Genomic DNA, 8,207 nt, shown 5'->3' with positions numbered 1-8,207 from the left:
CTTTTGTGTCTATTAGCTGGTTTTTCTTATTGATTTATTGATTTACGTTGTTGTTAAGTGCTATAGAGTCCGTTCTGACTCAGAGCAACCCTGTGTAGGGTTTTTGAGGAGTGGCTGGTGGATTTGAACCACCAGCCTTGCAGTTTGAACCAATCTTGTAGTTCAGCGCTTATCCTATAGCGCCCCACCAGGACTCCATGTATAATATACCAAGTTTTAAATGATATATAGAGCAGTTTCTGGGATCTCCAGTCTATTGATTTATTTTTCTACTTCATTATTTTAGGTACTATGACTTTATAATAAATATTGACATATTTAAAAATAAATCTCCCTTAGAGTCCTGGTATGACACTGTAGTTAATAAGGATTTGACTGCTAACCACAACATTGGTGGTTCAAACCCACCAGCCACTCCTCAGAAATCATATATAGAGTTACTATGAGTCAGAACTGACTCCACAGCACTTACAACCAAAACCGCCTCCTTGTTCTTATTTTCAAAACGATTTTCATATAAATTTTGGTATCAGTTTTTCTAGTTCCACAAAAAAATGATAAGGAATATTTTATTGGAATAGCATTGAATTTATGGATTAATTTGGGGATAATTAAGATGTTTATGGTTTTATTCAGGCCTACTTTTATGTCCTTCAATAAAATTTTGTGATTTTCTCCCTTTAATGCCTTTCCATCTTTGGGTAGATACGTGTCTGTTTTCTTTATAGAGAGAATTTTTTTCCACCACATTTTCTAACAACTATTTGGTTATTAAGGAGCTCTGATAGCGTAGTGGTTACAAATCAGGCTGCTAACCTCGAGGTCGGCAGTTTGAAACTACCAGCCGTTCCATGGGAGAAAGATGAGGCTTTCTGCGCCTGTAAAGATTTACAGCCTCGGAACTGGGTCGCTATGAGTCGGAATTGACTCCATGGTATTTAACAACAACAACATTTGGTTATTGGTATCCTAATCTCGTATATAGTGATTTTGCTGCACATTTTTATGGTTTGAGAACTATCTTGAATTATCTATGCATACAATATTATCTGTAAGCAGCAATCTTTTTCTTCGATGTATTTTAGCTTTTGTTCCTTTTTCTTGTTTAATTGCAATGACTAGAGTCCAATACAGTATCTCTAGACCAAAGATCATTGGTACATTTCTGACATCAATGAGGATGTTTTAAAGTTTCACCGTTAATTATTAGATTTGTGGTAAGTCCTCTCACTTTTTAATTTTGAAAGTATACTTGTTTAAATCAAAGTTATGCATATATATATACATTATAGTCAAATTATTGCACAGCAGTTGTTTTGTTTTGTTTTAATCTCCCTGTATTACCCCAATTTTTCTACTTGATCTTCCTTTTTACAATTTGCATCAAATGCAAATAACAAGGACATACAAAAGTTCCCTTGTCCAGATTTAACATTCATTGACATATTATCAGTGTTCTTTCATCTACATCTTCATCTGCTTCCCCACCATCCAAAGGTTATTTTGAAGCAAATGTCAAACATCATGTCATTTCATCTTTATTATTTCAGATGTATTTCTAAAGGATAAAGACTTTAAAATATAACATTGTTGTTATTGCTAAGTGCCATGGAGTGCCAAGATTACATCCAAAATATTATTGGACTCATAGTGACCCTTTGTAGGATTTCCAAAGAGTGGTTGGTGAACTTGAACTGCTGTCCTTGCAGTTCAAACTGACCTTGTAGTCCAGCACATTAACCACAGAGCCATACCAGAACTCCCAAATATAACATTTTTGTTGTTGTTGTTAAGTGCTGTCACGTTTCAACTCATAGTGACCCCCAAATTATTAATAATTTATTAATATTATATAATATTGATTAATGGAGTACTGATGTGGTGCTGTAGGATAGGCACTTGACTGCAAGGTTGGTTCAGACCACAAGGTCAGTGGTTCAAACTCACCAGCCGCTTCTTGGAAACCCAATACAAGGTCTCTATGAGTCAGAACTGATTCAATGGCACTTAACAACAACAACAACATTAACAACGTTAATTAATAGGTCCGGCATGCATATGTGGGAGGAGATTCCTTTGTACTGTGTGTCATATAAAAGGTCACCACGTGGAGATAAAACTTTGGAGACTCACCATAACACTTAGATTTTTGAAGATGGAGTCTCTTTTCTCCCCTATAACAGAACCCATCACCTTCTTCAGGTGATAAAATGAGGCTTTATGCTCCCCAAAAGATGTACAGCCTCAGAAACCCTATGCAAGGTCACTAAGAGTCAGAACCGACTTAACCACCACAACCACAACCCCCACAACAACAATAGTGATTAGCATTCACAATTCTTTAGTTGTCTAATAAAAGTGTTTTCTTAGCTTAAATTGTCAAGACATTGCTTAATATGTCTCCTTAAGTCTTTGCTATTTATAAATTCCACTTCTCTCCTTTTGTTCCCTTGCAATTTTGTTGTTTCAGGAACTAGATTGTTTATCCTGTGGAGCTGCCCATAGACCTAATGTAGCCCTGTGAAACTGTTTAACAAGTTCCTCTGTTTACTAAGGTTTCATCCAATTCTGCTTAGATTTTGGGGACAAGAGTACATCAAAGGTATTATTGAATGCTTCCAACAGGAATACATGTCTGATTACTTCTTTCTTTGTAATATTAGAATCCATCAACAATTATTTTTTAGATATATCAAGTTTCTCAAAATGATTATATTCTAATTTGATGCTTCTCTTTTTACTAATTTAAATAATGCTAAAAGAGAACTTTCTACTTAGATACATTTTATACCAGAAAGTGGGTTTAATCCTCGATATTTTCCCATTACTAATAGTTTTCACCACAAGGTCTGTTTGAATTAAAAGGTCAGTGTTTCAAACCCACCATCCATTCTTCTGAAACCCTATACAGGGTTGCTATGCGTCGGAACTGAATCGATGGCACTTAACCACAAGCAAAAATAATTTTCAAGCAAATAAATTTCTACCCTGGTATCCTCTAATTCATGGATTTAAACGTATTTCATGCGTTTCAATCACTTCTAGTTATTATTAATTAGTGCTCATATTGTCCAATGGAGCTTATTTAAGTTGGGTGTTTGAGTCCTTTTTCTTTGTTTGGCAATGAATATTAAATAATTTAAAATGTAAATATATTCTAATTTATTGGTCCAGTTTTTCAGATTATTTGCTCAGTATACAAACTGAATAAATATAGCAAAATCATATAACCCTGGTGTACACCTTTTCTGATTTTAAACCATTCAGTATCCCATTGTTCTGTTTGAATGACTGCCTCTTGATCTATGTATAAGTTCCTCATGAGCACTAATAAATGTTCTGGAATATATATTCTTTACAATGTTACCCAAGCTTGTCATGATACACACAGTTGCAAGCCTTTGCATAGTCAATAAAGTACAAGATCCATCTGATGTCAGCAATAATAGCCCTCTTCCCATGTCTTCTGAATCTGGCTAGAATTTCTGGCAGTTCCCTATTGATGTACTGTTGCAGCTGTTTTTTAATTATCTTTAGTAAAATTTTACTTTTGTGTGATATTGATGATATTATTAGATATTTACCATATTCCATTGGGTCATCTCTCTTTGGATTGGGGACAAATATGAATCTCTTCCAATTCGTTTGGGCCAAGTAGCTGTCTTCCAAATTTCTTGGCTAGATGAGTGTCTCCGGTGTTGAATAAGTTTGTTGGAAGATTTCAATTTGTGTTCCTTCAATTCCTGGAGCCTTTTTTTTTTCCTTTTCCCACCAATGCCTTCAGTGCAGCTTGGACTTATTCCTTCAGTATCATTGGTCCTTGATAATATACTGCCTCTTGAAATGGTTGAACAGTGACCATTTCTTTTCGGTACAGCGACTCCATGTATACCTTTTCATCTTCTTTTGCTAGTTCCTGCATCATTCAATACTTTGCCCAGAGAATCCTTCAATATTTCAAATTGAGGTTTGAATTTTTTCTCTTCAGTTCTTTCACCTTGAGAAATGCTGTGCATGTTCTTCCCCTTTGGTTTTCTAACTCCAGGTCTTTGCACATTTCATTATAATACGTGAGTTTTTCTTCTGGAGCTGCCCTTGGAAAATTTCTTTTCAGCTCTTTTACTTCCTCATTTCTTCTGGAAACCAAGTTTCAGAGTCATTTCTAATATCCCTTTTGGTCTTTTCTTTCTTTCTTGTCTTTTTAATGGCCTTTTTCTTTATTCCTATATGATATTTTTCTTGTCCTCCCATAACTCTTCTGTTTTTCAGTCACTAATGTCTAATGCTTCAAAACTGTTCTTGAGGTGGTCTCTAAATTCAGGTGAGACATGTTCAAGGCCATATTTTTGCTCTTGTAGATTTGTTTTAACTTTCTTCAACTTCAGTTTGAACTTTCTTATGTGTCATTAATGGTCTGCTCTACAGTTTGCTTCCAGCCATATTTTACTAGTGATTGTAGTAAATTTGATTCCTTTGTCTTCTTTCTGGTGAGGTCCATGTATACAGTTGTTTAAAATAAGTATTTGCAATGAATAAGTCATTGGTCTTGCAGAATTCTATAATGTTATTTCCAGCATCATTTCTATCAACAAGGCCACAATTTCCAATATTGACCCTTCCTCTTTATTTCCAACTTTCACAGTCCAATCACCAGTAGTTATCAATACATCTTGATTACATTTTCATCAAGTTCAGACTGAAGAAGTTGGTAAAGTTCTCCAATTCCATCATCACTGGCTTTAGTGGCTGGTGCACACATTTGAATAATAGTGGTATTAAATGGATCTTCTTTGTAAGTATATGAATATTATCACAGATAGCATTGTGCTTCAAGACAGATCTTGAAATGTTCTTTTTGACAATGAATGTAATGTCATTCCTCTTTAATTTGTTGTTCCAGGCATAGTAAACCATATGACTGCCTGATTCAACATGGCCAATACCAGTTAATTTCAACTTACTAGTGCCTAGGATATTGATTTTTATGCATTTCCTTTCATTTTTGACACTTCCAATTTCCTTAGAGTCATATTTAGTATTTTCCATTCCATGTTTCAGTGAGATAATTGATTTTACATTGTGAAGATTGCAATGAGATGAAACAAAATGTCTATGAGTTGTTGAATGGAAAACCAATATATTCTGTAAACCTTCACCCAATTCACAACAGAAAGTTAAAAACCTAAACAAAAAATGACCTTGAGTATATTCTACCTGAGTTTAGGGATCATCTCAAGAACATATTTGATGTACTGAAGACCAGACAAGTTGTGAGATAACATCAAGACATCGTACAAGAGAAAAACAAAAGGTCATAAAAAGACAAGAAAGAAAGAAAAGCCCAAAGTGGATGTGTGAAACTTACTCTTGGACATAAAGAAGCTCTAGTGACCTGAACAAATGATGAAGTAAAAGAGCTGAACAGAAGTTTTTAAAGGGCAGCTCGAGAAGACAAGTAAAGTACTTTCATGAAATGTGAAAAGATTTGGAATTCAGTAAGAAGGAACACACTTACATTTCTCAAGCTGAAAGAACTGAAAAAAATTCAAGCCTTGCCTCGAACTATTGAAGGCTTCTCTGGAAAAATATTGAATGATGTAGGAAACACCAAGAGAAGATGGAAGGAATACACAGTCACTGTACCAAAAAAAACTGGTCAATGTTCTGTCATTTCAAGAGGTAGTAAATGATCAAGAATGATACTGAAGAAAGAAATTCAAATTTCACTGAAGGCATTGGTGGAAAAAAAAAACAAGGCTCTAGAAATTGACAAATATCAACTGAGATGTTTCAACAAACTGATTCTACACTGGAAGCACTCACTAGCATGTGCCAAGAAATTTAGAAAACAGCCACTTGGTCCACCAATTAGGGGAGAGCCATATTTATACCTATCCTAAAGAAAGGTGACCTTATGGAATGTAGAAATTATCAAACAATATCATTAGTATCACATGCAAGTAAAATTTCTCTGAAGATAATCCTAAAATGGTTACAGCAGTACAGTACAGTACAGTTGTTGTTGTTCCAAGCTGGATTCAGAAGAGGCTGTGGAACTAGGAATATAATTGATGACATCAGATGGATCTTGGCTGAAAGCAGAGAATACCTGTAAGGTGTTTACATGTTTTTATTTACTACACAAAGGCATTAGACTGTGTGGATCATAACAAACTATGGATAACATTGGAAAAATGGTAATTCCAGACCACTTAATCATGCTCATCGGAATCTGTATCTCTGTCTGTCATTTGAACAGAACAAAGGGATAATCCTGCTTGGTTAAAAATCAGGAAAGCTGTGTGTCAAGGTTGTATCCTTTTACCATATTATTCAGTCTGCTCTGGTAGCGTTGTTGTTGTTAAGTGCCGTTGAGTCGGTTTCGACCCATAGCGACCCTGAACAGGGTTTCCGAGGCTGTAAATCTTTACGGGAGCAGATCGCCTCATCTTTCTCCCGCGGAGCAGCTGGTAGTTTCGAACTGCTGACCTTGCGGGTCGCAGCCTGATTCGTAACCACTACGCTACCAGAGCTCCATCGGGCTGCTAACCTCACAGTGAGCAGTTCGAAACTACCAGTTGTTCCACAGGAGAAAGATGAGGTTTTCTGTTCCCGTAAAGATTTACAGCCTCGGAAACCCTGTACATGGTCACCAAGAGTCGGAACCGACTCCATGGCATGTAACAACAACAAAAATGCTGAGCAAATAATCTGAGAAATTGGACTATACGAAGAAGAACGTGGCATCAGGATCAGAGGAAGGCTAATCACAAGCTTCCATTGCAGATGATACAATCTTTCTTGCTGAAAGCACAGAGGACTTGAAGCATTGATAAAGATTAAATAATAATGCTTTTAGTGTGGATTGCACTTCAAGGTAAAGAAAACAGAAATATTCCCAACCAGACCAATAAATAATGTCATGATAAATGGAGAAAAGATTGAAGTTTTCAATGAAACACTTGAGCCCATTGCTGTTGCCACTGTGCCAACCAATCTTGTTGGGGATCTCCCTCTTTTTCACTGATGCTCCACTTATCCAAGCATGATGTCCTTCTCTAGAGACTGGTCCCTCATGATATTATGTCTGAAGTATAAGAGATGAAGACTCTTATTCCTGGCTAAGGAGCATTCGAGCTATACTTCCAATAGAGATTTGCTTGTTCTTCTAACAGTCCATGGTATTTTTAATATTCTCCTCCAACATCATAACTCACATTCATCAATTCATCTATGGTCTTCCTTATTCATTGTCCAACTTTCACATACATATGAGACTATTGAAATTACTATGACTTGGACCAGACACACCGTAGTCCTCAAACTGACATCTTTGTTGTTGGACACTTTGAAGAGGTCTTATGCAGCAGCAGATTTGCCTAATGGAATACTTTGGTTGACTTCTTGACTGCCGCTTCCATGACTGTTGATGATGGATCCAAGCAAAATGAAGACTTTGAGAATTTCAGTCTTTTCTCCATTTATCATGATGTTATTTATTGGTTTAGGTATGAGGATTTTTGTTTTCTTTATATTAATATTTGTATTTTCTTTTGTTTTGTTTTCTTTATTTCTCTTTATATACTGAAAGCTGTGGTCTTTAATCTTCATCAGCAAGTATTTTAAGTCCACTTCACTTTCAGCAAACAAAGTTGTATTATTTGCATATCCCAGGTTTTTAATGAGTCTTCCTCCAATCCTGATACCACACTCTTGTTCATATAATCCAGCTTCTTGGATTATTTGCTCTGCATACAGATTGCATAAGTATTGTTCTGCTTGGATGACTGCCTCTTGGTCTATGTACAGGTTACTCATGAGCATAATTAAATGTTCTGGAATATCCATGCTTCACAATGTTATCCATAGCTTGTTATGAGCCACATAGGAAAAAACCTTTGCATAGTCAATAAAGCACTATAAACATCTTTCTGGTATTCTCGGCTTTCAGCCAAAACCCATGTGACGTGAGCAATGATGTCCTTCATTCCACACCTCATCTAAATCTGATTTGATTTTTTGCCAAAGATAGTTAAAAAAACAACTGCTAACATACTGTTGCAGTTGTTTTTTAAAACTATCTTTGGCAAAATTTTCATTGCATGTGATGTTAAAGATGTTGTTGTTGTTGTTGTTGTTGTTGTCAGGTGCCATCGAGTCGGAACCGACTCATAGCGACCCCATGCACAGCAGAACGAAACAATGCT

Source organism: Chrysochloris asiatica, unplaced genomic scaffold, assembly GCF_000296735.1.
Source record: "Chrysochloris asiatica unplaced genomic scaffold, ChrAsi1.0 scaffold00009, whole genome shotgun sequence".
Lineage (NCBI taxonomy): Eukaryota > Metazoa > Chordata > Mammalia > Afrosoricida > Chrysochloridae > Chrysochloris > Chrysochloris asiatica.
Note: the sequence above shows the minus strand (reverse complement) of the source record.